This window comes from Eubalaena glacialis, chromosome 2 (genome assembly GCF_028564815.1).
Source record: "Eubalaena glacialis isolate mEubGla1 chromosome 2, mEubGla1.1.hap2.+ XY, whole genome shotgun sequence".
Lineage (NCBI taxonomy): Eukaryota > Metazoa > Chordata > Mammalia > Artiodactyla > Balaenidae > Eubalaena > Eubalaena glacialis.
Window position 1 is genome coordinate 56,122,899 of NC_083717.1, and position 27,300 is coordinate 56,150,198.

Consider the following 27,300-nt stretch of genomic DNA (forward strand, 5'->3'; position numbering starts at 1 on the left):
CAGTAAACGCCATAGTTTATACACAGCACCCTGGTTGGACCCCCAACTGAAAGGAGAAAGACCCCTGTCAGCTTCAAGAGGCCGCATGCGAAGTTTAACCCCCAGGGGCTGCTGAAATGGGTCACAGACTCCCGCTCTCCCACAGCCACGCCTTCTGACCAAAGCACAAAGACTGGACGAGACCTGCCTCCCGGCCGTGGGTGTCACATCTACGTGGACCTGGAGACCCTGCCACCTACAAGCACATCTGATGTGCCCTTGGGGTCACTCCCAGCGCTCCCAGAAGCAAGGGAACCTCCCATGGGGGGGCTGACTCCGACCTGCAGTTGCCTACAGGCAAGATGCAGCCCGGCACTACTCAAGGGGCTAACGAACTTCGGCCCAAGTGCCTCTTCTCGCCAACTAGACCATATCACTTTCCGTGACCTCGTGGGAATGCCCACAACGGGAAGTGTTGGGCTTCAGCAACCAGGACACAGGTTGGGAACTGACGGCGGAAATTAGGCCACCTTCCCGGCCACGTATCGGCAAGCTTCCAACTGGCAGGTTTCGCGGCCCAGACCACTGAGGAAACGCTCAAACGCTTCACAGCCTCGTCCTAAGTGCCCTCCTGCTGCCTGCAGGGCGACTCAACCCTACTTGAAGCCACAGACATCATGCGAACACGGGGACACTGAACACCAGGGAAGACAGACCGCAAGCCTGTCTGCTTTGATGAGGCCCACGGCACCGCATGCATCCTGGCAATTCTCCACTGCCACAGCGACACTACCGAGGAACTCACACTGATCAAAGGCACTGTCCCCGAGGACCACAGACAGACTTTCAATGGAAGACCTCTGCCATGCGAGGGGACTTGGAAGCCTGAAAGGGAAAGGTGGTTGGCCACGGCAGGGCACCTGGCAGGGCAACAGTATCCCCATCTCTTCCCGGCCAATGGAATGCTCCGGATAAAGCTCTGGCTCTTCGAACGGCCTGCATGCCACACGGGCCGGCCGCGTCATGCCCTCCTGGAGAAACACTATCGCTTTGCACATTCCCAAAAGAAGGAACAAAACGACCAAAGGGCTTGTTCACATAACTCACCTACCCCCAAGGAGGCCGGCACAGATGCCTCAGCATGTCCATCTTCTCTACGTCCCGCAAGACACCCGTGTGGAGTCACTCCTCCGGAAATGGGATCGCAACTCTACACAGGTTACCTACCTCACTACAACCTCATGAACTGCCAAAGCCATCCCCTCCATAGGCAGCTGATGCCAGCCCTTCACGAACAAGACACATCCTCGGGAAGCTGAGGCCAGCGCCTGCAACCCAATGATGACAGCCCATCCCACGACATTACATAGGACGTGTCCTCATGATACCTTAACTTTCTCTCCAGGCCCCCAGCCACCACACAGGCTTAAATGCTGCACTCGATTCTCAGCCCACTCCACGATGATCCACTTAGCACCAACAGTGTGCCGGCAGCTTCAGCAGAGGAGCTGAAAGGGGCAGCCCCGAGGCCTAGTCCATCGGCCCCCTTCTGCCATCGCTCAACTCCAGCCCACCCCCGCTCACTGCTCCAGCCCCACCGGGCACTCAGGAACCTCACCACACCACACACAACATCAGAGAGGGCCACAGGCCTGGCCTGAGGCTCCAGGCTCCAACCAGGGAAGCTTGCTCATTTTGGCTTCCAGAATCAACCTCCGAAGCGGCATGCACAAAGCGTGATCCTGCCCAAAACACACCTCTCCAAGCTGCAAGCTCACTGGGCCTCCACCAGCACATGCTCCGACTCTGAAGATGGGCAGGAGAGCCTGCCCTCTTGTATTCCCTCAGCGGTCTTTTAGCAGGGACCGGGGATTCATAGATGACCCAGCTTATGGGCAGACACGGTCGACCCTCACACAGGAGTCCCTCCAATGCTGGAGCCCTTAGTGGTGTTTGCATGCCTGTCAGCAGGGGACGTCGGCCCTCACTCCTAACTGTCCCATACCCCCGAGAGAGGAAACGTGCTGGACCTCAGTTTCGATGAGGAGACGGTAGAGCGTTCTCACTCATTTTGTTCAGATTTTCCAAGGAATGCATACAAGGGTGTCATCATCGATCCAAGCACATGCTGGGACGCTGCAGAACACAAACGGGCAGGCCGTGGGGCTCTGCAGAGGAGCCATGACCCGGAAGTACTCCAAAAGCCTGGGGAATCCACAGTCTTCAGGCCACTCAGCAAGACCAACAATCAATCCACTCTTGCAGCCACTGGGCCCATCTGATGAAAACCTAATATCCAATGGCACATTTTCGTATGGGTGAATGCCTACCGTCCTGAGTTATCCAGAGCCACGCTCAGCAATGTGCGCCCGCCCCACTTTTTCCAGTTCTCCTTAGGACATCCAGTCATCAGACAACGCGAAGGTCTTCTTGTCTTTGCCGACGGCCAGCCTTACCCTGCAGCTGCACCTGAGAAGGGGACAGAAATCATGCAGGCTTCTGAATTGCACCACGGTTCAGAGAACATGATTCTTGCGAACACTTACCTTGCCGTGAGCCCAGAACCTGCTTTCCAAGTACCACTATCCATTACCGAAAACTGATTGCGTGTCTCACAGCATGACTGGAGGAAGTTAGGCACGTACATTGGTCGGTGTGTCAGACACTGTATCTGTGTATTCACGTGAGTGGGCGTGTGTGACTGTGACTGCGCACGAGGATGCGCTTGTGGGTTCCTGTGTGCGGCGCTGAATACGCGTCTTGGTCTCTGGGTGTCGCTGTGGCCCTCTGCAGACACCTCCAACAGTAAACGCCACAGTTTATACACAGCACCCTGGTTGGACCCCCAACTGAAAGGAGAAAGACCCCTGTCAGCTTCAAGAGGCCGCATGCGAAGTTTAACCCCCAGGGGCTGCTGAAATGGGTCACAGACTCCCGCTCTCCCACAGCCACGCCTTCTGACCAAAGCACAAAGACTGGACGAGACCTGCCTCCCGGCCGTGGGTGTCACATCTACGTGGACCTGGAGACCCTGCCACCTACAAGCACATCTGATGTGCCCTTGGGGTCACTCCCAGCGCTCCCAGAAACAAGGGAACCTCCCATGGGGGGGCTGACTCCGACCTGCAGTTGCCTACAGGCAAGATGCAGCCCGGCACTACTCAAGGGGCTAACGAACTTCGGCCCAAGTGCCTCTTCTCGCCAACTAGACCATATCACTTTCCGTGACCCCGTGGGAATGCCCACAACGGGAAGTGTTGGGCTTCAGCAACCAGGACACAGGTTGGGAACTGACGGCGGAAATTAGGCCACCTTCCCGGCCACGTATCGGCAAGCTTCCAACTGGCAGGTTTCGCGGCCCAGACCACTGAGGAAACGCTCAAACGCTTCACAGCCTCATCCTAAGTGCCCTCCTGCTGCCTGCAGGGCGACTCAACCCTACTTGAAGCCACAGACATCATGCGAACACGGGGACACTGAACACCAGGGAAGACAGACCGCAAGCCTGTCTGCTTTGATGAGGCCCACGGCACCGCATGCATCCTGGCAATTCTCCACTGCCACAGCGACACTACCGAGGAACTCACACTGATCAAAGGCACTGTCCCCGAGGACCACAGACAGACTTTCAATGGAAGACCTCTGCCATGCGAGGGGACTTGGAAGCCTGAAAGGGAAAGGTGGTTGGCCACGGCAGGGCACCTGGCAGGGCAACAGTGTCCCCATCTCTTCCCGGCCAATGGAATGCTCCGGATAAAGCTCTGGCTCTTCGAACGGCCTGCATGCCACATGGGCCGGCCGCGTCATGCCCTCCTGGAGAAACACTATCGCTTTGCACATTCCCAAAAGAAGGAACAAAACGACCAAAGGGCTTGTTCCCATAACTCACCTACCCCCAAGGAGGCCGGCACAGATGCCTCAGCATGTCCATCTTCTCTACGTCCCGCAAGACACCCGTGTGGAGTCACTCCTCCGGAAATGGGATCGCAACTCTACACAGGTTACCTACCTCACTACAACCTCATGAACTGCCAAAGCCATCCCCTCCATAGGCAGCTGATGCCAGCCCTTCACGAACAAGACACATCCTCGGGAAGCTGAGGCCAGCGCCTGCAACCCAATGATGACAGCCCATCCCACGACATTACATAGGACGTGTCCTCATGATACCTTAACTTTCTCTCCAGGCCCCCAGCCACCACACAGGCTTAAATGCTGCACTCGATTCTCAGCCCACTCCACGATGATCCACTTAGCACCAACAGTGTGCCGGCAGCTTCAGCAGAGGAGCTGAAAGGGGCAGCCCCGAGGCCTAGTCCATCGGCCCCCTTCTGCCATCGCTCAACTCCAGCCCACCCCCGCTCACTGCTCCAGCCCCACCGGGCACTCAGGAACCTCACCACACCACACACAACATCAGAGAGGGCCACAGGCCTGGCCTGAGGCTCCAGGCTCCAACCAGGGAAGCTTGCTCATTTTGGCTTCCAGAATCAACCTCCGAAGCGGCATGCACAAAGCGTGATCCTGCCCAAAACACACCTCTCCAAGCTGCAAGCTCACTGGGCCTCCACCAGCACATGCTCCGACTCTGAAGATGGGCAGGAGAGCCTGCCCTCTTGTATTCCCTCAGCGGTCTTTTAGCAGGGACCGGGGATTCATAGATGACCCAGCTTATGGGCAGACACGGTCGACCCTCACACAGGAGTCCCTCCAATGCTGGAGCCCTTAGTGGTGTTTGCATGCCTGTCAGCAGGGGACGTCGGCCCTCACTCCTAACTGTCCCATACCCCCGAGAGAGGAAACGTGCTGGACCTCAGTTTCGATGAGGAGACGGTAGAGCGTTCTCACTCATTTTGTTCAGATTTTCCAAGGAATGCATACAAGGGTGTCATCATCGATCCAAGCACATGCTGGGACGCTGCAGAACACAAACGGGCAGGCCGTGGGGCTCTGCAGAGGAGCCATGACCCGGAAGTACTCCAAAAGCCTGGGGAATCCACAGTCTTCAGGCCACTCAGCAAGACCAACAATCAATCCACTCTTGCAGCCACTGGGCCCATCTGATGAAAACCTAATATCCAATGGCACATTTTCGTATGGGTGAATGCCTACCGTCCTGAGTTATCCAGAGCCACGCTCAGCAATGTGCGCCCGCCCCACTTTTTCCAGTTCTCCTTAGGACATCCAGTCATCAGACAACGCGAAGGTCTTCTTGTCTTTGCCGACGGCCAGCCTTACCCTGCAGCTGCACCTGAGAAGGGGACAGAAATCATGCAGGCTTCTGAATTGCACCACGGTTCAGAGAACATGATTCTTGCGAACACTTACCTTGCCGTGAGCCCAGAACCTGCTTTCCAAGTACCACTATCCATTACCGAAAACTGATTGCGTGTCTCACAGCATGACTGGAGGAAGTTAGGCACGTACATTGGTCGGTGTGTCAGACACTGTATCTGTGTATTCACGTGAGTGGGCGTGTGTGACTGTGACTGCGCACGAGGATGCGCTTGTGGGTTCCTGTGTGCGGCGCTGAATACGCGTCTTGGGCTCTGGGTGTCGCTGTGGCCCTCTGCAGACACCTCCAACAGTAAACGCCACAGTTTATACACAGCACCCTGGTTGGACCCCCAACTGAAAGGAGAAAGACCCCTGTCAGCTTCAAGAGGCCGCATGCGAAGTTTAACCCCCAGGGGCTGCTGAAATGGGTCACAGACTCCCGCTCTCCCACAGCCACGCCTTCTGACCAAAGCACAAAGACTGGACGAGACCTGCCTCCCGGCCGTGGGTGTCACATCTACGTGGACCTGGAGACCCTGCCACCTACAAGCACATCTGATGTGCCCTTGGGGTCACTCCCAGCGCTCCCAGAAACAAGGGAACCTCCCATGGGGGGGCTGACTCCGACCTGCAGTTGCCTACAGGCAAGATGCAGCCCGGCACTACTCAAGGGGCTAACGAACTTCGGCCCAAGTGCCTCTTCTCGCCAACTAGACCATATCACTTTCCGTGACCCCGTGGGAATGCCCACAACGGGAAGTGTTGGGCTTCAGCAACCAGGACACAGGTTGGGAACTGACGGCGGAAATTAGGCCACCTTCCCGGCCACGTATCGGCAAGCTTCCAACTGGCAGGTTTCGCGGCCCAGACCACTGAGGAAACGCTCAAACGCTTCACAGCCTCATCCTAAGTGCCCTCCTGCTGCCTGCAGGGCGACTCAACCCTACTTGAAGCCACAGACATCATGCAAACACGGGGACACTGAACACCAGGGAAGACAGACCGCAAGCCTGTCTGCTTTGATGAGGCCCACGGCACCGCATGCATCCTGGCAATTCTCCACTGCCACAGCGACACTACCGAGGAACTCACACTGATCAAAGGCACTGTCCCCGAGGACCACAGACAGACTTTCAATGGAAGACCTCTGCCATGCGAGGGGACTTGGAAGCCTGAAAGGGAAAGGTGGTTGGCCACGGCAGGGCACCTGGCAGGGCAACAGTGTCCCCATCTCTTCCCGGCCAATGGAATGCTCCGGATAAAGCTCTGGCTCTTCGAACGGCCTGCATGCCACATGGGCCGGCCGCGTCATGCCCTCCTGGAGAAACACTATCGCTTTGCACATTCCCAAAAGAAGGAACAAAACGACCAAAGGGCTTGTTCCCATAACTCACCTACCCCCAAGGAGGCCGGCACAGATGCCTCAGCATGTCCATCTTCTCTACGTCCCGCAAGACACCCGTGTGGAGTCACTCCTCCGGAAATGGGATCGCAACTCTACACAGGTTACCTACCTCACTACAACCTCATGAACTGCCAAAGCCATCCCCTCCATAGGCAGCTGATGCCAGCCCTTCACGAACAAGACACATCCTCGGGAAGCTGAGGCCAGCGCCTGCAACCGAATGATGACAGCCCATCCCACGACATTACATAGGACGTGTCCTCATGATACCTTAACTTTCTCTCCAGGCCCCCAGCCACCACACAGGCTTAAATGCTGCACTCGATTCTCAGCCCACTCCACGATGATCCACTTAGCACCAACAGTGTGCCGGCAGCTTCAGCAGAGGAGCTGAAAGGGGCAGCCCCGAGGCCTAGTCCATCGGCCCCCTTCTGCCATCGCTCAACTCCAGCCCACCCCCGCTCACTGCTCCAGCCCCACCGGGCACTCAGGAACCTCACCACACCACACACAACATCAGAGAGGGCCACAGGCCTGGCCTGAGGCTCCAGGCTCCAACCAGGGAAGCTTGCTCATTTTGGCTTCCAGAATCAACCTCCGAAGCGGCATGCACAAAGCGTGATCCTGCCCAAAACACAACTCTCCAAGCTGCAAGCTCACTGGGCCTCCACCAGCACACGCTCCGACTCTGAAGACTAGCAGGAGAGCCTGCCCTCTTGTATTCCCTCAGCGGTCTTTTAGCAGGGACCGGGGATTCATAGATGACCCAGCTTATGGGCAGACATGGTCGACCCTCACACAGGAGTCCCTCCAATGCTGGAGCCCTTAGTGGTGTTTGCATGCCTGTCAGCAGGGGACGTCGGCCCTCACTCCTAACTGTCCCATACCCCCGAGAGAGGAAACGTGCTGGACCTCAGTTTCGATGAGGAGACGGTAGAGCGTTCTCACTCATTTTGTTCAGATTTTCCAAGGAATGCATACAAGGGTGTCATCATCGATCCAAGCACATGCTGGGACGCTGCAGAACACAAACGGGCAGGCCGTGGGGCTCTGCAGAGGAGCCATGACCCGGAAGTACTCCAAAAGCCTGGGGAATCCACAGTCTTCAGGCCACTCAGCAAGACCAACAATCAATCCACTCTTGCAGCCACTGGGCCCATCTGATGAAAACCTAATATCCAATGGCACATTTTCGTATGGGTGAATGCCTACCGTCCTGAGTTATCCAGAGCCACGCTCAGCAATGTGCGCCCGCCCCACTTTTTCCAGTTCTCCTTAGGACATCCAGTCATCAGACAACGCGAAGGTCTTCTTGTCTTTGCCGACGGCCAGCCTTACCCTGCAGCTGCACCTGAGAAGGGGACAGAAATCATGCAGGCTTCTGAATTGCACCACGGTTCAGAGAACATGATTCTTGCGAACACTTACCTTGCCGTGAGCCCAGAACCTGCTTTCCAAGTAACACTATCCATTACCGAAAACTGATTGCGTGTCTCACAGCATGACTGGAGGAAGTTAGGCACGTACATTGGTCGGTGTGTCAGACACTGTATCTGTGTATTCACGTGAGTGGGCGTGTGTGACTGTGACTGCGCACGAGGATGCGCTTGTGGGTTCCTGTGTGTGGCGCTGAATACGCGTCTTGGTCTCTGGGTGTCGCTGTGGCCCTCTGCAGACACCTCCAACAGTAAACGCCATAGTTTATACACAGCACCCTGGTTGGACCCCCAACTGAAAGGAGAAAGACCCCTGTCAGCTTCAAGAGGCCGCATGCGAAGTTTAACCCCCAGGGGCTGCTGAAATGGGTCACAGACTCCCGCTCTCCCACAGCCACGCCTTCTGACCAAAGCACAAAGACTGGACGAGACCTGCCTCCCGGCCGTGGGTGTCACATCTACGTGGACCTGGAGACCCTGCCACCTACAAGCACATCTGATGTGCCCTTGGGGTCACTCCCAGCGCTCCCAGAAGCAAGGGAACCTCCCATGGGGGGGCTGACTCCGACCTGCAGTTGCCTACAGGCAAGATGCAGCCCGGCACTACTCAAGGGGCTAACGAACTTCGGCCCAAGTGCCTCTTCTCGCCAACTAGACCATATCACTTTCCGTGACCTCGTGGGAATGCCCACAACGGGAAGTGTTGGGCTTCAGCAACCAGGACACAGGTTGGGAACTGACGGCGGAAATTAGGCCACCTTACCGGCCACGTATCGGCAAGCTTCCAACTGGCAGGTTTCGCGGCCCAGACCACTGAGGAAACGCTCAAACGCTTCACAGCCTCGTCCTAAGTGCCCTCCTGCTGCCTGCAGGGCGACTCAACCCTACTTGAAGCCACAGACATCATGCGAACACGGGGACACTGAACACCAGGGAAGACAGACCGCAAGCCTGTCTGCTTTGATGAGGCCCACGGCACCGCATGCATCCTGGCAATTCTCCACTGCCACAGCGACACTACCGAGGAACTCACACTGATCAAAGGCACTGTCCCCGAGGACCACAGACAGACTTTCAATGGAAGACCTCTGCCATGCGAGGGGACTTGGAAGCCTGAAAGGGAAAGGTGGTTGGCCACGGCAGGGCACCTGGCAGGGCAACAGTATCCCCATCTCTTCCCGGCCAATGGAATGCTCCGGATAAAGCTCTGGCTCTTCGAACGGCCTGCATGCCACATGGGACGGCCGCGTCATGCCCTCCTGGAGAAACACTATCGCTTTGCACATTCCCAAAAGAAGGAACAAAACGACCAAAGGGCTTGTTCACATAACTCACCTACCCCCAAGGAGGCCGGCACAGATGCCTCAGCATGTCCATCTTCTCTACGTCCCGCAAGACACCCGTGTGGAGTCACTCCTCCGGAAATGGGATCGCAACTCTACACAGGTTACCTACCTCACTACAACCTCATGAACTGCCAAAGCCATCCCCTCCATAGGCAGCTGATGCCAGCCCTTCACGAACAAGACACATCCTCGGGAAGCTGAGGCCAGCGCCTGCAACCCAATGATGACAGCCCATCCCACGACATTACATAGGACGTGTCCTCATGATACCTTAACTTTCTCTCCAGGCCCCCAGCCACCACACAGGCTTAAATGCTGCACTCGATTCTCAGCCCACTCCACGATGATCCACTTAGCACCAACAGTGTGCCGGCAGCTTCAGCAGAGGAGCTGAAAGGGGCAGCCCCGAGGCCTAGTCCATCGGCCCCCTTCTGCCATCGCTCAACTCCAGCCCACCCCCGCTCACTGCTCCAGCCCCACCGGGCACTCAGGAACCTCACCACACCACACACAACATCAGAGAGGGCCACAGGCCTGGCCTGAGGCTCCAGGCTCCAACCAGGGAAGCTTGCTCATTTTGGCTTCCAGAATCAACCTCCGAAGCGGCATGCACAAAGCGTGATCCTGCCCAAAACACACCTCTCCAAGCTGCAAGCTCACTGGGCCTCCACCAGCACATGCTCCGACTCTGAAGATGGGCAGGAGAGCCTGCCCTCTTGTATTCCCTCAGCGGTCTTTTAGCAGGGACCGGGGATTCATAGATGACCCAGCTTATGGGCAGACACGGTCGACCCTCACACAGGAGTCCCTCCAATGCTGGAGCCCTTAGTGGTGTTTGCATGCCTGTCAGCAGGGGACGTCGGCCCTCACTCCTAACTGTCCCATACCCCCGAGAGAGGAAACGTGCTGGACCTCAGTTTCGATGAGGAGACGGTAGAGCGTTCTCACTCATTTTGTTCAGATTTTCCAAGGAATGCATACAAGGGTGTCATCATCGATCCAAGCACATGCTGGGACGCTGCAGAACACAAACGGGCAGGCCGTGGGGCTCTGCAGAGGAGCCATGACCCGGAAGTACTCCAAAAGCCTGGGGAATCCACAGTCTTCAGGCCACTCAGCAAGACCAACAATCAATCCACTCTTGCAGCCACTGGGCCCATCTGATGAAAACCTAATATCCAATGGCACATTTTCGTATGGGTGAATGCCTAGCGTCCTGAGTTATCCAGAGCCACGCTCAGCAATGTGCGCCCGCCCCACTTTTTCCAGTTCTCCTTAGGACATCCAGTCATCAGACAACGCGAAGGTCTTCTTGTCTTTGCCGACGGCCAGCCTTACCCTGCAGCTGCACCTGAGAAGGGGACAGAAATCATGCAGGCTTCTGAATTGCACCACGGTTCAGAGAACATGATTCTTGCGAACACTTACCTTGCCGTGAGCCCAGAACCTGCTTTCCAAGTACCACTATCCATTACCGAAAACTGATTGCGTGTCTCACAGCATGACTGGAGGAAGTTAGGCACGTACATTGGTCGGTGTGTCAGACACTGTATCTGTGTATTCACGTGAGTGGGCGTGTGTGACTGTGACTGCGCACGAGGATGCGCTTGTGGGTTCCTGTGTGCGGCGCTGAATACGCGTCTTGGTCTCTGGGTGTCGCTGTGGCCCTCTGCAGACACCTCCAACAGTAAACGCCACAGTTTATACACAGCACCCTGGTTGGACCCCCAACTGAAAGGAGAAAGACCCCTGTCAGCTTCAAGAGGCCGCATGCGAAGTTTAACCCCCAGGGGCTGCTGAAATGGGTCACAGACTCCCGCTCTCCCACAGCCACGCCTTCTGACCAAAGCACAAAGACTGGACGAGACCTGCCTCCCGGCCGTGGGTGTCACATCTACGTGGACCTGGAGACCCTGCCACCTACAAGCACATCTGATGTGCCCTTGGGGTCACTCCCAGCGCTCCCAGAAACAAGGGAACCTCCCATGGGGGGGCTGACTCCGACCTGCAGTTGCCTACAGGCAAGATGCAGCCCGGCACTACTCAAGGGGCTAACGAACTTCGGCCCAAGTGCCTCTTCTCGCCAACTAGACCATATCACTTTCCGTGACCCCGTGGGAATGCCCACAACGGGAAGTGTTGGGCTTCAGCAACCAGGACACAGGTTGGGAACTGACGGCGGAAATTAGGCCACCTTCCCGGCCACGTATCGGCAAGCTTCCAACTGGCAGGTTTCGCGGCCCAGACCACTGAGGAAACGCTCAAACGCTTCACAGCCTCGTCCTAAGTGCCCTCCTGCTGCCTGCAGGGCGACTCAACCCTACTTGAAGCCACAGACATCATGCGAACACGGGGACACTGAACACCAGGGAAGACAGACCGCAAGCCTGTCTGCTTTGATGAGGCCCACGGCACCGCATGCATCCTGGCAATTCTCCACTGCCACAGCGACACTACCGAGGAACTCACACTGATCAAAGGCACTGTCCCCGAGGACCACAGACAGACTTTCAATGGAAGACCTCTGCCATGCGAGGGGACTTGGAAGCCTGAAAGGGAAAGGTGGTTGGCCACGGCAGGGCACCTGGCAGGGCAACAGTGTCCCCATCTCTTCCCGGCCAATGGAATGCTCCGGATAAAGCTCTGGCTCTTCGAACGGCCTGCATGCCACATGGGCCGGCCGCGTCATGCCCTCCTGGAGAAACACTATCGCTTTGCACATTCCCAAAAGAAGGAACAAAACGACCAAAGGGCTTGTTCACATAACTCACCTACCCCCAAGGAGGCCGGCACAGATGCCTCAGCATGTCCATCTTCTCTACGTCCCGCAAGACACCCGTGTGGAGTCACTCCTCCGGAAATGGGATCGCAACTCTACACAGGTTACCTACCTCACTACAACCTCATGAACTGCCAAAGCCATCCCCTCCATAGGCAGCTGATGCCAGCCCTTCACGAACAAGACACATCCTCGGGAAGCTGAGGCCAGCGCCTGCAACCCAATGATGACAGCCCATCCCACGACATTACATAGGACGTGTCCTCATGATACCTTAACTTTCTCTCCAGGCCCCCAGCCACCACACAGGCTTAAATGCTGCACTCGATTCTCAGCCCACTCCACGATGATCCACTTAGCACCAACAGTGTGCCGGCAGCTTCAGCAGAGGAGCTGAAAGGGGCAGCCCCGAGGCCTAGTCCATCGGCCCCCTTCTGCCATCGCTCAACTCCAGCCCACCCCCGCTCACTGCTCCAGCCCCACCGGGCACTCAGGAACCTCACCACACCACACACAACATCAGAGAGGGCCACAGGCCTGGCCTGAGGCTCCAGGCTCCAACCAGGGAAGCTTGCTCATTTTGGCTTCCAGAATCAACCTCCGAAGCGGCATGCACAAAGCGTGATCCTGCCCAAAACACACCTCTCCAAGCTGCAAGCTCACTGGGCCTCCACCAGCACACGCTCCGACTCTGAAGACTAGCAGGAGAGCCTGCCCTCTTGTATTCCCTCAGCGGTCTTTTAGCAGGGACCGGGGATTCATAGATGACCCAGCTTATGGGCAGACACGGTCGACCCTCACACAGGAGTCCCTCCAATGCTGGAGCCCTTAGTGGTGTTTGCATGCCTGTCAGCAGGGGACGTCGGCCCTCACTCCTAACTGTCCCATACCCCCGAGAGAGGAAACGTGCTGGACCTCAGTTTCGATGAGGAGACGGTAGAGCGTTCTCACTCATTTTGTTCAGATTTTCCAAGGAATGCATACAAGGGTGTCATCATCGATCCAAGCACATGCTGGGACGCTGCAGAACACAAACGGGCAGGCCGTGGGGCTCTGCAGAGGAGCCATGACCCGGAAGTACTCCAAAAGCCTGGGGAATCCACAGTCTTCAGGCCACTCAGCAAGACCAACAATCAATCCACTCTTGCAGCCACTGGGCCCATCTGATGAAAACCTAATATCCAATGGCACATTTTCGTATGGGTGAATGCCTACCGTCCTGAGTTATCCAGAGCCACGCTCAGCAATGTGCGCCCGCCCCACTTTTTCCAGTTCTCCTTAGGACATCCAGTCATCAGACAACGCGAAGGTCTTCTTGTCTTTGCCGACGGCCAGCCTTACCCTGCAGCTGCACCTGAGAAGGGGACAGAAATCATGCAGGCTTCTGAATTGCACCACGGTTCAGAGAACATGATTCTTGCGAACACTTACCTTGCCGTGAGCCCAGAACCTGCTTTCCAAGTACCACTATCCATTACCGAAAACTGATTGCGTGTCTCACAGCATGACTGGAGGAAGTTAGGCACGTACATTGGTCGGTGTGTCAGACACTGTATCTGTGTATTCACGTGAGTGGGCGTGTGTGACTGTGACTGCGCACGAGGATGCGCTTGTGGGTTCCTGTGTGTGGCGCTGAATACGCGTCTTGGTCTCTGGGTGTCGCTGTGGCCCTCTGCAGACACCTCCAACAGTAAACGCCATAGTTTATACACAGCACCCTGGTTGGACCCCCAACTGAAAGGAGAAAGACCCCTGTCAGCTTCAAGAGGCCGCATGCGAAGTTTAACCCCCAGGGGCTGCTGAAATGGGTCACAGACTCCCGCTCTCCCACAGCCACGCCTTCTGACCAAAGCACAAAGACTGGACGAGACCTGCCTCCCGGCCGTGGGTGTCACATCTACGTGGACCTGGAGACCCTGCCACCTACAAGCACATCTGATGTGCCCTTGGGGTCACTCCCAGTGCTCCCAGAAGCAAGGGAACCTCCCATGGGGGGGCTGACTCCGACCTGCAGTTGCCTACAGGCAAGATGCAGCCCGGCACTACTCAAGGGGCTAACGAACTTCGGCCCAAGTGCCTCTTCTCGCCAACTAGACCATATCACTTTCCGTGACCTCGTGGGAATGCCCACAACGGGAAGTGTTGGGCTTCAGCAACCAGGACACAGGTTGGGAACTGACGGCGGAAATTAGGCCACCTTACCGGCCACGTATCGGCAAGCTTCCAACTGGCAGGTTTCGCGGCCCAGACCACTGAGGAAACGCTCAAACGCTTCACAGCCTCGTCCTAAGTGCCCTCCTGCTGCCTGCAGGGCGACTCAACCCTACTTGAAGCCACAGACATCATGCGAACACGGGGACACTGAACACCAGGGAAGACAGACCGCAAGCCTGTCTGCTTTGATGAGGCCCACGGCACCGCATGCATCCTGGCAATTCTCCACTGCCACAGCGACACTACCGAGGAACTCACACTGATCAAAGGCACTGTCCCCGAGGACCACAGACAGACTTTCAATGGAAGACCTCTGCCATGCGAGGGGACTTGGAAGCCTGAAAGGGAAAGGTGGTTGGCCACGGCAGGGCACCTGGCAGGGCAACAGTATCCCCATCTCTTCCCGGCCAATGGAATGCTCCGGATAGAGCTCTGGCTCTTCGAACGGCCTGCATGCCACATGGGCCGGCCGCGTCATGCCCTCCTGGAGAAACACTATCGCTTTGCACATTCCCAAAAGAAGGAACAAAACGACCAAAGGGCTTGTTCACATAACTCACCTACCCCCAAGGAGGCCGGCACAGATGCCTCAGCATGTCCATCTTCTCTACGTCCCGCAAGACACCCGTGTGGAGTCACTCCTCCGGAAATGGGATCGCAACTCTCCACAGGTTACCTACCTCACTACAACCTCATGAACTGCCAAAGCCATCCCCTCCATAGGCAGCTGATGCCAGCCCTTCACGAACAAGACACATCCTCGGGAAGCTGAGGCCAGCGCCTGCAACACAATGATGACAGCCCATCCCACGACATTACATAGGACGTGTCCTCATGATACCTTAACTTTCTCTCCAGGCCCCCAGCCACCACACAGGCTTAAATGCTGCACTCGATTCTCAGCCCACTCCACGATGATCCACTTAGCACCAACAGTGTGCCGGCAGCTTCAGCAGAGGAGCTGAAAGGGGCAGCCCCGAGGCCTAGTCCATCGGCCCCCTTCTGCCATCGCTCAACTCCAGCCCACCCCCGCTCACTGCTCCAGCCCCACCGGGCACTCAGGAACCTCACCACACCACACACAACATCAGAGAGGGCCACAGGCCTGGCCTGAGGCTCCAGGCTCCAACCAGGGAAGCTTGCTCATTTTGGCTTCCAGAATCAACCTCCGAAGCGGCATGCACAAAGCGTGATCCTGCCCAAAACACACCTCTCCAAGCTGCAAGCTCACTGGGCCTCCACCAGCACATGCTCCGACTCTGAAGATGGGCAGGAGAGCCTGCCCTCTTGTATTCCCTCAGCGGTCTTTTAGCAGGGACCGGGGATTCATAGATGACCCAGCTTATGGGCAGACACGGTCGACCCTCACACAGGAGTCCCTCCAATGCTGGAGCCCTTAGTGGTGTTTGCATGCCTGTCAGCAGGGGACGTCGGCCCTCACTCCTAACTGTCCCATACCCCCGAGAGAGGAAACGTGCTGGACCTCAGTTTCGATGAGGAGACGGTAGAGCGTTCTCACTCATTTTGTTCAGATTTTCCAAGGAATGCATACAAGGGTGTCATCATCGATCCAAGCACATGCTGGGACGCTGCAGAACACAAACGGGCAGGCCGTGGGGCTCTGCAGAGGAGCCATGACCCGGAAGTACTCCAAAAGCCTGGGGAATCCACAGTCTTCAGGCCACTCAGCAAGACCAACATTCAATCCACTCTTGCAGCCACTGGGCCCATCTGATGAAAACCTAATATCCAATGGCACATTTTCGTATGGGTGAATGCCTACCGTCCTGAGTTATCCAGAGGCACGCTCAGCAATGTGCGCCCGCCCCACTTTTTCCAGTTCTCCTTAGGACATCCAGTCATCAGACAACGCGAAGGTCTTCTTGTCTTTGCCGACGGCCAGCCTTACCCTGCAGCTGCACCTGAGAAGGGGACAGAAATCATGCAGGCTTCTGAATTGCACCACGGTTCAGAGAACATGATTCTTGCGAACACTTACCTTGCCGTGAGCCCAGAACCTGCTTTCCAAGTACCACTATCCATTACCGAAAACTGATTGCGTGTCTCACAGCATGACTGGAGGAAGTTAGGCACGTACATTGGTCGGTGTGTCAGACACTGTATCTGTGTATTCACGTGAGTGGGCGTGTGTGACTGTGACTGCGCACGAGGATGCGCTTGTGGGTTCCTGTGTGCGGCGCTGAATACGCGTCTTGGTCTCTGGGTGTCGCTGTGGCCCTCTGCAGACACCTCCAACAGTAAACGCCACAGTTTATACACAGCACCCTGGTTGGACCCCCAACTGAAAGGAGAAAGACCCCTGTCAGCTTCAAGAGGCCGCATGCAAAGTTTAACCCCCAGGGGCTGCTGAAATGGGTCACAGACTCCCGCTCTCCCACAGCCACGCCTTCTGACCAAAGCACAAAGACTGGACGAGACCTGCCTCCCGGCCGTGGGTGTCACATCTACGTGGACCTGGAGACCCTGCCACCTACAAGCACATCTGATGTGCCCTTGGGGTCACTCCCAGCGCTCCCAGAAACAAGGGAACCTCCCATGGGGGGGCTGACTCCGACCTGCAGTTGCCTACAGGCAAGATGCAGCCCGGCACTACTCAAGGGGCTAACGAACTTCGGCCCAAGTGCCTCTTCTCGCCAACTAGACCATATCACTTTCCGTGACCCCGTGGGAATGCCCACAACGGGAAGTGTTGGGCTTCAGCAACCAGGACACAGGTTGGGAACTGACGGCGGAAATTAGGCCACCTTCCCGGCCACGTATCGGCAAGCTTCCAACTGGCAGGTTTCGCGGCCCAGACCACTGAGGAAACGCTCAAACGCTTCACAGCCTCATCCTAAGTGCCCTCCTGCTGCCTGCAGGGCGACTCAACCCTACTTGAAGCCACAGACATCATGCGAACACGGGGACACTGAACACCAGGGAAGACAGACCGCAAGCCTGTCTGCTTTGATGAGGCCCACGGCACCGCATGCATCCTGGCAATTCTCCACTGCCACAGCGACACTACCGAGGAACTCACACTGATCAAAGGCACTGTCCCCGAGGACCACAGACAGACTTTCAATGGAAGACCTCTGCCATGCGAGGGGACTTGGAAGCCTGAAAGGGAAAGGTGGTTGGCCACGGCAGGGCACCTGGCAGGGCAACTGTGTCCCCATCTCTTCCCGGCCAATGGAATGCTCCGGATAAAGCTCTGGCTCTTCGAACGGCCTGCATGCCACATGGGCCGGCCGCGTCATGCCCTCCTGGAGAAACACTATCGCTTTGCACATTCCCAAAAGAAGGAACAAAACGACCAAAGGGCTTGTTCCCATAACTCACCTACCCCCAAGGAGGCCGGCACAGATGCCTCAGCATGTCCATCTTCTCTACGTCCCGCAAGACACCCGTGTGGAGTCACTCCTCCGGAAATGGGATCGCAACTCTACACAGGTTACCTACCTCACTACAACCTCATGAACTGCCAAAGCCATCCCCTCCATAGGCAGCTGATGCCAGCCCTTCACGAACAAGACACATCCTCAGGAAGCTGAGGCCAGCGCCTGCAACCCAATGATGACAGCCCATCCCACGACATTACATAGGACGTGTCCTCATGATACCTTAACTTTCTCTCCAGGCCCCCAGCCACCACACAGGCTTAAATGCTGCACTCGATTCTCAGCCCACTCCACGATGATCCACTTAGCACCAACAGTGTGCCGGCAGCTTCAGCAGAGGAGCTGAAAGGGGCAGCCCCGAGGCCTAGTCCATCGGCCCCCTTCTGCCATCGCTCAACTCCAGCCCACCCCCGCTCACTGCTCCAGCCCCACCGGGCACTCAGGAACCTCACCACACCACACACAACATCAGAGAGGGCCACAGGCCTGGCCTGAGGCTCCAGGCTCCAACCAGGGAAGCTTGCTCATTTTGGCTTCCAGAATCAACCTCCGAAGCGGCATGCACAAAGCGTGATCCTGCCCAAAACACACCTCTCCAAGCTGCAAGCTCACTGGGCCTCCACCAGCACACGCTCCGACTCTGAAGACTAGCAGGAGAGCCTGCCCTCTTGTATTCCCTCAGCGGTCTTTTAGCAGGGACCGGGGATTCATAGATGACCCAGCTTATGGGCAGACACGGTCGACCCTCACACAGGAGTCCCTCCAATGCTGGAGCCCTTAGTGGTGTTTGCATGCCTGTCAGCAGGGGACGTCGGCCCTCACTCCTAACTGTCCCATACCCCCGAGAGAGGAAACGTGCTGGACCTCAGTTTCGATGAGGAGACGGTAGAGCGTTCTCACTCATTTTGTTCAGATTTTCCAAGGAATGCATACAAGGGTGTCATCATCGATCCAAGCACATGCTGGGACGCTGCAGAACACAAACGGGCAGGCCGTGGGGCTCTGCAGAGGAGCCATGACCCGGAAGTACTCCAAAAGCCTGGGGAATCCACAGTCTTCAGGCCACTCAGCAAGACCAACAATCAATCCACTCTTGCAGCCACTGGGCCCATCTGATGAAAACCTAATATCCAATGGCACATTTTCGTATGGGTGAATGCCTACCGTCCTGAGTTATCCAGAGCCACGCTCAGCAATGTGCGCCCGCCCCACTTTTTCCAGTTCTCCTTAGGACATCCAGTCATCAGACAACGCGAAGGTCTTCTTGTCTTTGCCGACGGCCAGCCTTACCCTGCAGCTGCACCTGAGAAGGGGACAGAAATCATGCAGGCTTCTGAATTGCACCACGGTTCAGAGAACATGATTCTTGCGAACACTTACCTTGCCGTGAGCCCAGAACCTGCTTTCCAAGTACCACTATCCATTACCGAAAACTGATTGCGTGTCTCACAGCATGACTGGAGGAAGTTAGGCACGTACATTGGTCGGTGTGTCAGACACTGTATCTGTGTATTCACGTGAGTGGGCGTGTGTGACTGTGACTGCGCACGAGGATGCGCTTGTGGGTTCCTGTGTGCGGCGCTGAATACGCGTCTTGGTCTCTGGGTGTCGCTGTGGCCCTCTGCAGACACCTCCAACAGTAAACGCCATAGTTTATACACAGCACCCTGGTTGGACCCCCAACTGAAAGGAGAAAGACCCCTGTCAGCTTCAAGAGGCCGCATGCGAAGTTTAACCCCCAGGGGCTGCTGAAATGGGTCACAGACTCCCGCTCTCCCACAGCCACGCCTTCTGACCAAAGCACAAAGACTGGACGAGACCTGCCTCCCGGCCGTGGGTGTCACATCTACGTGGACCTGGAGACCCTGCCACCTACAAGCACATCTGATGTGCCCTTGGGGTCACTCCCAGCGCTCCCAGAAACAAGGGAACCTCCCATGGGGGGGCTGACTCCGACCTGCAGTTGCCTACAGGCAAGATGCAGCCCGGCACTACTCAAGGGGCTAACGAACTTCGGCCCAAGTGCCTCTTCTCGCCAACTAGACCATATCACTTTCCGTGACCCCGTGGGAATGCCCACAACGGGAAGTGTTGGGCTTCAGCAACCAGGACACAGGTTGGGAACTGACGGCGGAAATTAGGCCACCTTCCCGGCCACGTATCGGCAAGCTTCCAACTGGCAGGTTTCGCGGCCCAGACCACTGAGGAAACGCTCAAACGCTTCACAGCCTCATCCTAAGTGCCCTCCTGCTGCCTGCAGGGCGACTCAACCCTACTTGAAGCCACAGACATCATGCGAACACGGGGACACTGAACACCAGGGAAGACAGACCGCAAGCCTGTCTGCTTTGATGAGGCCCACGGCACCGCATGCATCCTGGCAATTCTCCACTGCCACAGCGACACTACCGAGGAACTCACACTGATCAAAGGCACTGTCCCCGAGGACCACAGACAGACTTTCAATGGAAGACCTCTGCCATGCGAGGGGACTTGGAAGCCTGAAAGGGAAAGGTGGTTGGCCACGGCAGGGCACCTGGCAGGGCAACAGTGTCCCCATCTCTTCCCGGCCAATGGAATGCTCCGGATAAAGCTCTGGCTCTTCGAACGGCCTGCATGCCACATGGGCCGGCCGCGTCATGCCCTCCTGGAGAAACACTATCGCTTTGCACATTCCCAAAAGAAGGAACAAAACGACCAAAGGGCTTGTTCACATAACTCACTTACCCCCAAGGAGGCCGGCACAGATGCCTCAGCATGTCCATCTTCTCTACGTCCCGCAAGACACCCGTGTGGAGTCACTCCTCCGGAAATGGGATCGCAACTCTACACAGGTTACCTACCTCACTACAACCTCATGAACTGCCAAAGCCATCCCCTCCATAGGCAGCTGATGCCAGCCCTTCACGAACAAGACACATCCTCGGGAAGCTGAGGCCAGCGCCTGCAACCCAATGATGACAGCCCATCCCACGACATTACATAGGACGTGTCCTCATGATACCTTAACTTTCTCTCCAGGCCCCCAGCCACCACACAGGCTTAAATGCTGCACTCGATTCTCAGCCCACTCCACGATGATCCACTTAGCACCAACAGTGTGCCGGCAGCTTCAGCAGAGGAGCTGAAAGGGGCAGCCCCGAGGCCTAGTCCATCGGCCCCCTTCTGCCATCGCTCAACTCCAGCCCACCCCCGCTCACTGCTCCAGCCCCACCGGGCACTCAGGAACCTCACCACACCACACACAACATCAGAGAGGGCCACAGGCCTGGCCTGAGGCTCCAGGCTCCAACCAGGGAAGCTTGCTCATTTTGGCTTCCAGAATCAACCTCCGAAGCGGCATGCACAAAGCGTGATCCTGCCCAAAACACACCTCTCCAAGCTGCAAGCTCACTGGGCCTCCACCAGCACACGCTCCGACTCTGAAGACTAGCAGGAGAGCCTGCCCTCTTGTATTCCCTCAGCGGTCTTTTAGCAGGGACCGGGGATTCATAGATGACCCAGCTTATGGGCAGACACGGTCGACCCTCACACAGGAGTCCCTCCAATGCTGGAGCCCTTAGTGGTGTTTGCATGCCTGTCAGCAGGGGACGTCGGCCCTCACTCCTAACTGTCCCATACCCCCGAGAGAGGAAACGTGCTGGACCTCAGTTTCGATGAGGAGACGGTAGAGCGTTCTCACTCATTTTGTTCAGATTTTCCAAGGAATGCATACAAGGGTGTCATCATCGATCCAAGCACATGCTGGGACGCTGCAGAACACAAACGGGCAGGCCGTGGGGCTCTGCAGAGGAGCCATGACCCGGAAGTACTCCAAAAGCCTGGGGAATCCACAGTCTTCAGGCCACTCAGCAAGACCAACAATCAATCCACTCTTGCAGCCACTGGGCCCATCTGATGAAAACCTAATATCCAATGGCACATTTTCGTATGGGTGAATGCCTACCGTCCTGAGTTATCCAGAGCCACGCTCAGCAATGTGCGCCCGCCCCACTTTTTCCAGTTCTCCTTAGGACATCCAGTCATCAGACAACGCGAAGGTCTTCTTGTCTTTGCCGACGGCCAGCCTTACCCTGCAGCTGCACCTGAGGAGGGGACAGAAATCATGCAGGCTTCTGAATTGCACCACGGTTCAGAGAACATGATTCTTGCGAACACTTACCTTGCCGTGAGCCCAGAACCTGCTTTCCAAGTACCACTATCCATTACCGAAAACTGATTGCGTGTCTCACAGCATGACTGGAGGAAGTTAGGCACGTACATTGGTCGGTGTGTCAGACACTGTATCTGTGTATTCACGTGAGTGGGCGTGTGTGACTGTGACTGCGCACGAGGATGCGCTTGTGGGTTCCTGTGTGCGGCGCTGAATACGCGTCTTGGTCTCTGGGTGTCGCTGTGGCCCTCTGCAGACACCTCCAACAGTAAACGCCACAGTTTATACACAGCACCCTGGTTGGACCCCCAACTGAAAGGAGAAAGACCCCTGTCAGCTTCAAGAGGCCGCATGCGAAGTTTAACCCCCAGGGGCTGCTGAAATGGGTCACAGACTCCCGCTCTCCCACAGCCACGCCTTCTGACCAAAGCACAAAGACTGGACGAGACCTGCCTCCCGGCCGTGGGTGTCACATCTACGTGGACCTGGAGACCCTGCCACCTACAAGCACATCTGATGTGCCCTTGGGGTCACTCCCAGCGCTCCCAGAAACAAGGGAACCTCCCATGGGGGGGCTGACTCCGACCTGCAGTTGCCTACAGGCAAGATGCAGCCCGGCACTACTCAAGGGGCTAACGAACTTCGGCCCAAGTGCCTCTTCTCGCCAACTAGACCATATCACTTTCCGTGACCCCGTGGGAATGCCCACAACGGGAAGTGTTGGGCTTCAGCAACCAGGACACAGGTTGGGAACTGACGGCGGAAATTAGGCCACCTTCCCGGCCACGTATCGGCAAGCTTCCAACTGGCAGGTTTCGCGGCCCAGACCACTGAGGAAACGCTCAAACGCTTCACAGCCTCATCCTAAGTGCCCTCCTGCTGCCTGCAGGGCGACTCAACCCTACTTGAAGCCACAGACATCATGCGAACACGGGGACACTGAACACCAGGGAAGACAGACCGCAAGCCTGTCTGCTTTGATGAGGCCCACGGCACCGCATGCATCCTGGCAATTCTCCACTGCCACAGCGACACTACCGAGGAACTCACACTGATCAAAGGCACTGTCCCCGAGGACCACAGACAGACTTTCAATGGAAGACCTCTGCCATGCGAGGGGACTTGGAAGCCTGAAAGGGAAAGGTGGTTGGCCACGGCAGGGCACCTGGCAGGGCAACAGTGTCCCCATCTCTTCCCGGCCAATGGAATGCTCCGGATAAAGCTCTGGCTCTTCGAACGGCCTGCATGCCACATGGGCCGGCCGCGTCATGCCCTCCTGGAGAAACACTATCGCTTTGCACATTCCCAAAAGAAGGAACAAAACGACCAAAGGGCTTGTTCACATAACTCACCTACCCCCAAGGAGGCCGGCACAGATGCCTCAGCATGTCCATCTTCTCTACGTCCCGCAAGACACCCGTGTGGAGTCACTCCTCCGGAAATGGGATCGCAACTCTACACAGGTTACCTACCTCACTACAACCTCATGAACTGCCAAAGCCATCCCCTCCATAGGCAGCTGATGCCAGCCCTTCACGAACAAGACACATCCTCGGGAAGCTGAGGCCAGCGCCTGCAACCCAATGATGACAGCCCATCCCACGACATTACATAGGACGTGTCCTCATGATACCTTAACTTTCTCTCCAGGCCCCCAGCCACCACACAGGCTTAAATGCTGCACTCGATTCTCAGCCCACTCCACGATGATCCACTTAGCACCAACAGTGTGCCGGCAGCTTCAGCAGAGGAGCTGAAAGGGGCAGCCCCGAGGCCTAGTCCATCGGCCCCCTTCTGCCATCGCTCAACTCCAGCCCACCCCCGCTCACTGCTCCAGCCCCACCGGGCACTCAGGAACCTCACCACACCACACACAACATCAGAGAGGGCCACAGGCCTGGCCTGAGGCTCCAGGCTCCAACCAGGGAAGCTTGCTCATTTTGGCTTCCAGAATCAACCTCCGAAGCGGCATGCACAAAGCGTGATCCTGCCCAAAACACACCTCTCCAAGCTGCAAGCTCACTGGGCCTCCACCAGCACACGCTCCGACTCTGAAGACTAGCAGGAGAGCCTGCCCTCTTGTATTCCCTCAGCGGTCTTTTAGCAGGGACCGGGGATTCATAGATGACCCAGCTTATGGGCAGACACGGTCGACCCTCACACAGGAGTCCCTCCAATGCTGGAGCCCTTAGTGGTGTTTGCATGCCTGTCAGCAGGGGACGTCGGCCCTCACTCCTAACTGTCCCATACCCCCGAGAGAGGAAACGTGCTGGACCTCAGTTTCGATGAGGAGACGGTAGAGCGTTCTCACTCATTTTGTTCAGATTTTCCAAGGAATGCATACAAGGGTGTCATCATCGATCCAAGCACATGCTGGGACGCTGCAGAACACAAACGGGCAGGCCGTGGGGCTCTGCAGAGGAGCCATGACCCGGAAGTACTCCAAAAGCCTGGGGAATCCACAGTCTTCAGGCCACTCAGCAAGACCAACAATCAATCCACTCTTGCAGCCACTGGGCCCATCTGATGAAAACCTAATATCCAATGGCACATTTTCGTATGGGTGAATGCCTACCGTCCTGAGTTATCCAGAGCCACGCTCAGCAATGTGCGCCCGCCCCACTTTTTCCAGTTCTCCTTAGGACATCCAGTCATCAGACAACGCGAAGGTCTTCTTGTCTTTGCCGACGGCCAGCCTTACCCTGCAGCTGCACCTGAGAAGGGGACAGAAATCATGCAGGCTTCTGAATTGCACCACGGTTCAGAGAACATGATTCTTGCGAACACTTACCTTGCCGTGAGCCCAGAACCTGCTTTCCAAGTACCACTATCCATTACCGAAAACTGATTGCGTGTCTCACAGCATGACTGGAGGAAGTTAGGCACGTACATTGGTCGGTGTGTCAGACACTGTATCTGTGTATTCACGTGAGTGGGCGTGTGTGACTGTGACTGCGCACGAGGATGCGCTTGTGGGTTCCTGTGTGTGGCGCTGAATACGCGTCTTGGTCTCTGGGTGTCGCTGTGGCCCTCTGCAGACACCTCCAACAGTAAACGCCATAGTTTATACACAGCACCCTGGTTGGACCCCCAACTGAAAGGAGAAAGACCCCTGTCAGCTTCAAGAGGCCGCATGCGAAGTTTAACCCCCAGGGGCTGCTGAAATGGGTCACAGACTCCCGCTCTCCCACAGCCACGCCTTCTGACCAAAGCACAAAGACTGGACGAGACCTGCCTCCCGGCCGTGGGTGTCACATCTACGTGGACCTGGAGACCCTGCCACCTACAAGCACATCTGATGTGCCCTTGGGGTCACTCCCAGTGCTCCCAGAAGCAAGGGAACCTCCCATGGGGGGGCTGACTCCGACCTGCAGTTGCCTACAGGCAAGATGCAGCCCGGCACTACTCAAGGGGCTAACGAACTTCGGCCCAAGTGCCTCTTCTCGCCAACTAGACCATATCACTTTCCGTGACCTCGTGGGAATGCCCACAACGGGAAGTGTTGGGCTTCAGCAACCAGGACACAGGTTGGGAACTGACGGCGGAAATTAGGCCACCTTACCGGCCACGTATCGGCAAGCTTCCAACTGGCAGGTTTCGCGGCCCAGACCACTGAGGAAACGCTCAAACGCTTCACAGCCTCGTCCTAAGTGCCCTCCTGCTGCCTGCAGGGCGACTCAACCCTACTTGAAGCCACAGACATCATGCGAACACGGGGACACTGAACACCAGGGAAGACAGACCGCAAGCCTGTCTGCTTTGATGAGGCCCACGGCACCGCATGCATCCTGGCAATTCTCCACTGCCACAGCGACACTACCGAGGAACTCACACTGATCAAAGGCACTGTCCCCGAGGACCACAGACAGACTTTCAATGGAAGACCTCTGCCATGCGAGGGGACTTGGAAGCCTGAAAGGGAAAGGTGGTTGGCCACGGCAGGGCACCTGGCAGGGCAACAGTATCCCCATCTCTTCCCGGCCAATGGAATGCTCCGGATAGAGCTCTGGCTCTTCGAACGGCCTGCATGCCACATGGGCCGGCCGCGTCATGCCCTCCTGGAGAAACACTATCGCTTTGCACATTCCCAAAAGAAGGAACAAAACGACCAAAGGGCTTGTTCACATAACTCACCTACCCCCAAGGAGGCCGGCACAGATGCCTCAGCATGTCCATCTTCTCTACGTCCCGCAAGACACCCGTGTGGAGTCACTCCTCCGGAAATGGGATCGCAACTCTCCACAGGTTACCTACCTCACTACAACCTCATGAACTGCCAAAGCCATCCCCTCCATAGGCAGCTGATGCCAGCCCTTCACGAACAAGACACATCCTCGGGAAGCTGAGGCCAGCGCCTGCAACACAATGATGACAGCCCATCCCACGACATTACATAGGACGTGTCCTCATGATACCTTAACTTTCTCTCCAGGCCCCCAGCCACCACACAGGCTTAAATGCTGCACTCGATTCTCAGCCCACTCCACGATGATCCACTTAGCACCAACAGTGTGCCGGCAGCTTCAGCAGAGGAGCTGAAAGGGGCAGCCCCGAGGCCTAGTCCATCGGCCCCCTTCTGCCATCGCTCAACTCCAGCCCACCCCCGCTCACTGCTCCAGCCCCACCGGGCACTCAGGAACCTCACCACACCACACACAACATCAGAGAGGGCCACAGGCCTGGCCTGAGGCTCCAGGCTCCAACCAGGGAAGCTTGCTCATTTTGGCTTCCAGAATCAACCTCCGAAGCGGCATGCACAAAGCGTGATCCTGCCCAAAACACACCTCTCCAAGCTGCAAGCTCACTGGGCCTCCACCAGCACATGCTCCGACTCTGAAGATGGGCAGGAGAGCCTGCCCTCTTGTATTCCCTCAGCGGTCTTTTAGCAGGGACCGGGGATTCATAGATGACCCAGCTTATGGGCAGACACGGTCGACCCTCACACAGGAGTCCCTCCAATGCTGGAGCCCTTAGTGGTGTTTGCATGCCTGTCAGCAGGGGACGTCGGCCCTCACTCCTAACTGTCCCATACCCCCGAGAGAGGAAACGTGCTGGACCTCAGTTTCGATGAGGAGACGGTAGAGCGTTCTCACTCATTTTGTTCAGATTTTCCAAGGAATGCATACAAGGGTGTCATCATCGATCCAAGCACATGCTGGGACGCTGCAGAACACAAACGGGCAGGCCGTGGGGCTCTGCAGAGGAGCCATGACCCGGAAGTACTCCAAAAGCCTGGGGAATCCACAGTCTTCAGGCCACTCAGCAAGACCAACATTCAATCCACTCTTGCAGCCACTGGGCCCATCTGAT

At 56.7% G+C, this 27,300-nt stretch overlaps 10 non-coding genes across 10 annotated transcripts; all 10 read right to left on the minus strand.

Moving 5' to 3' along the window:
• Nucleotides 1-2,005: 2,005 nt before the first annotated feature.
• On the minus strand, nt 2,006-2,098 carry LOC133086220 (small nucleolar RNA SNORD116). Its single transcript, XR_009699981.1, has one exon. It is a non-coding gene; the product is annotated as a small nucleolar RNA SNORD116 (small nucleolar RNA).
• Nucleotides 2,099-4,787: 2,689 nt separating this feature from the next.
• Nucleotides 4,788-4,880, minus strand: LOC133086222 (small nucleolar RNA SNORD116). The gene has a single exon (XR_009699983.1). It is a non-coding gene; the product is annotated as a small nucleolar RNA SNORD116 (small nucleolar RNA).
• A 2,689-nt stretch (nt 4,881-7,569) lies between these two features.
• On the minus strand, nt 7,570-7,662 carry LOC133086223 (small nucleolar RNA SNORD116). The gene has a single exon (XR_009699984.1). It is a non-coding gene; the product is annotated as a small nucleolar RNA SNORD116 (small nucleolar RNA).
• A 2,689-nt stretch (nt 7,663-10,351) lies between these two features.
• On the minus strand, nt 10,352-10,444 carry LOC133086224 (small nucleolar RNA SNORD116). The gene has a single exon (XR_009699985.1). It is a non-coding gene; the product is annotated as a small nucleolar RNA SNORD116 (small nucleolar RNA).
• A 2,689-nt stretch (nt 10,445-13,133) lies between these two features.
• LOC133086225 (small nucleolar RNA SNORD116) lies at nt 13,134-13,226 on the minus strand. Its single transcript, XR_009699986.1, has one exon. It is a non-coding gene; the product is annotated as a small nucleolar RNA SNORD116 (small nucleolar RNA).
• Nucleotides 13,227-15,915: 2,689 nt separating this feature from the next.
• Nucleotides 15,916-16,008, minus strand: LOC133086226 (small nucleolar RNA SNORD116). The gene has a single exon (XR_009699987.1). It is a non-coding gene; the product is annotated as a small nucleolar RNA SNORD116 (small nucleolar RNA).
• Nucleotides 16,009-18,697: 2,689 nt separating this feature from the next.
• Nucleotides 18,698-18,790, minus strand: LOC133086227 (small nucleolar RNA SNORD116). The gene has a single exon (XR_009699988.1). It is a non-coding gene; the product is annotated as a small nucleolar RNA SNORD116 (small nucleolar RNA).
• A 2,689-nt stretch (nt 18,791-21,479) lies between these two features.
• On the minus strand, nt 21,480-21,572 carry LOC133086228 (small nucleolar RNA SNORD116). The gene has a single exon (XR_009699989.1). It is a non-coding gene; the product is annotated as a small nucleolar RNA SNORD116 (small nucleolar RNA).
• A 2,689-nt stretch (nt 21,573-24,261) lies between these two features.
• LOC133086229 (small nucleolar RNA SNORD116) lies at nt 24,262-24,354 on the minus strand. Its single transcript, XR_009699990.1, has one exon. It is a non-coding gene; the product is annotated as a small nucleolar RNA SNORD116 (small nucleolar RNA).
• Nucleotides 24,355-27,043: 2,689 nt separating this feature from the next.
• LOC133086230 (small nucleolar RNA SNORD116) lies at nt 27,044-27,136 on the minus strand. Its single transcript, XR_009699991.1, has one exon. It is a non-coding gene; the product is annotated as a small nucleolar RNA SNORD116 (small nucleolar RNA).
• Nucleotides 27,137-27,300: the final 164 nt, after the last annotated feature.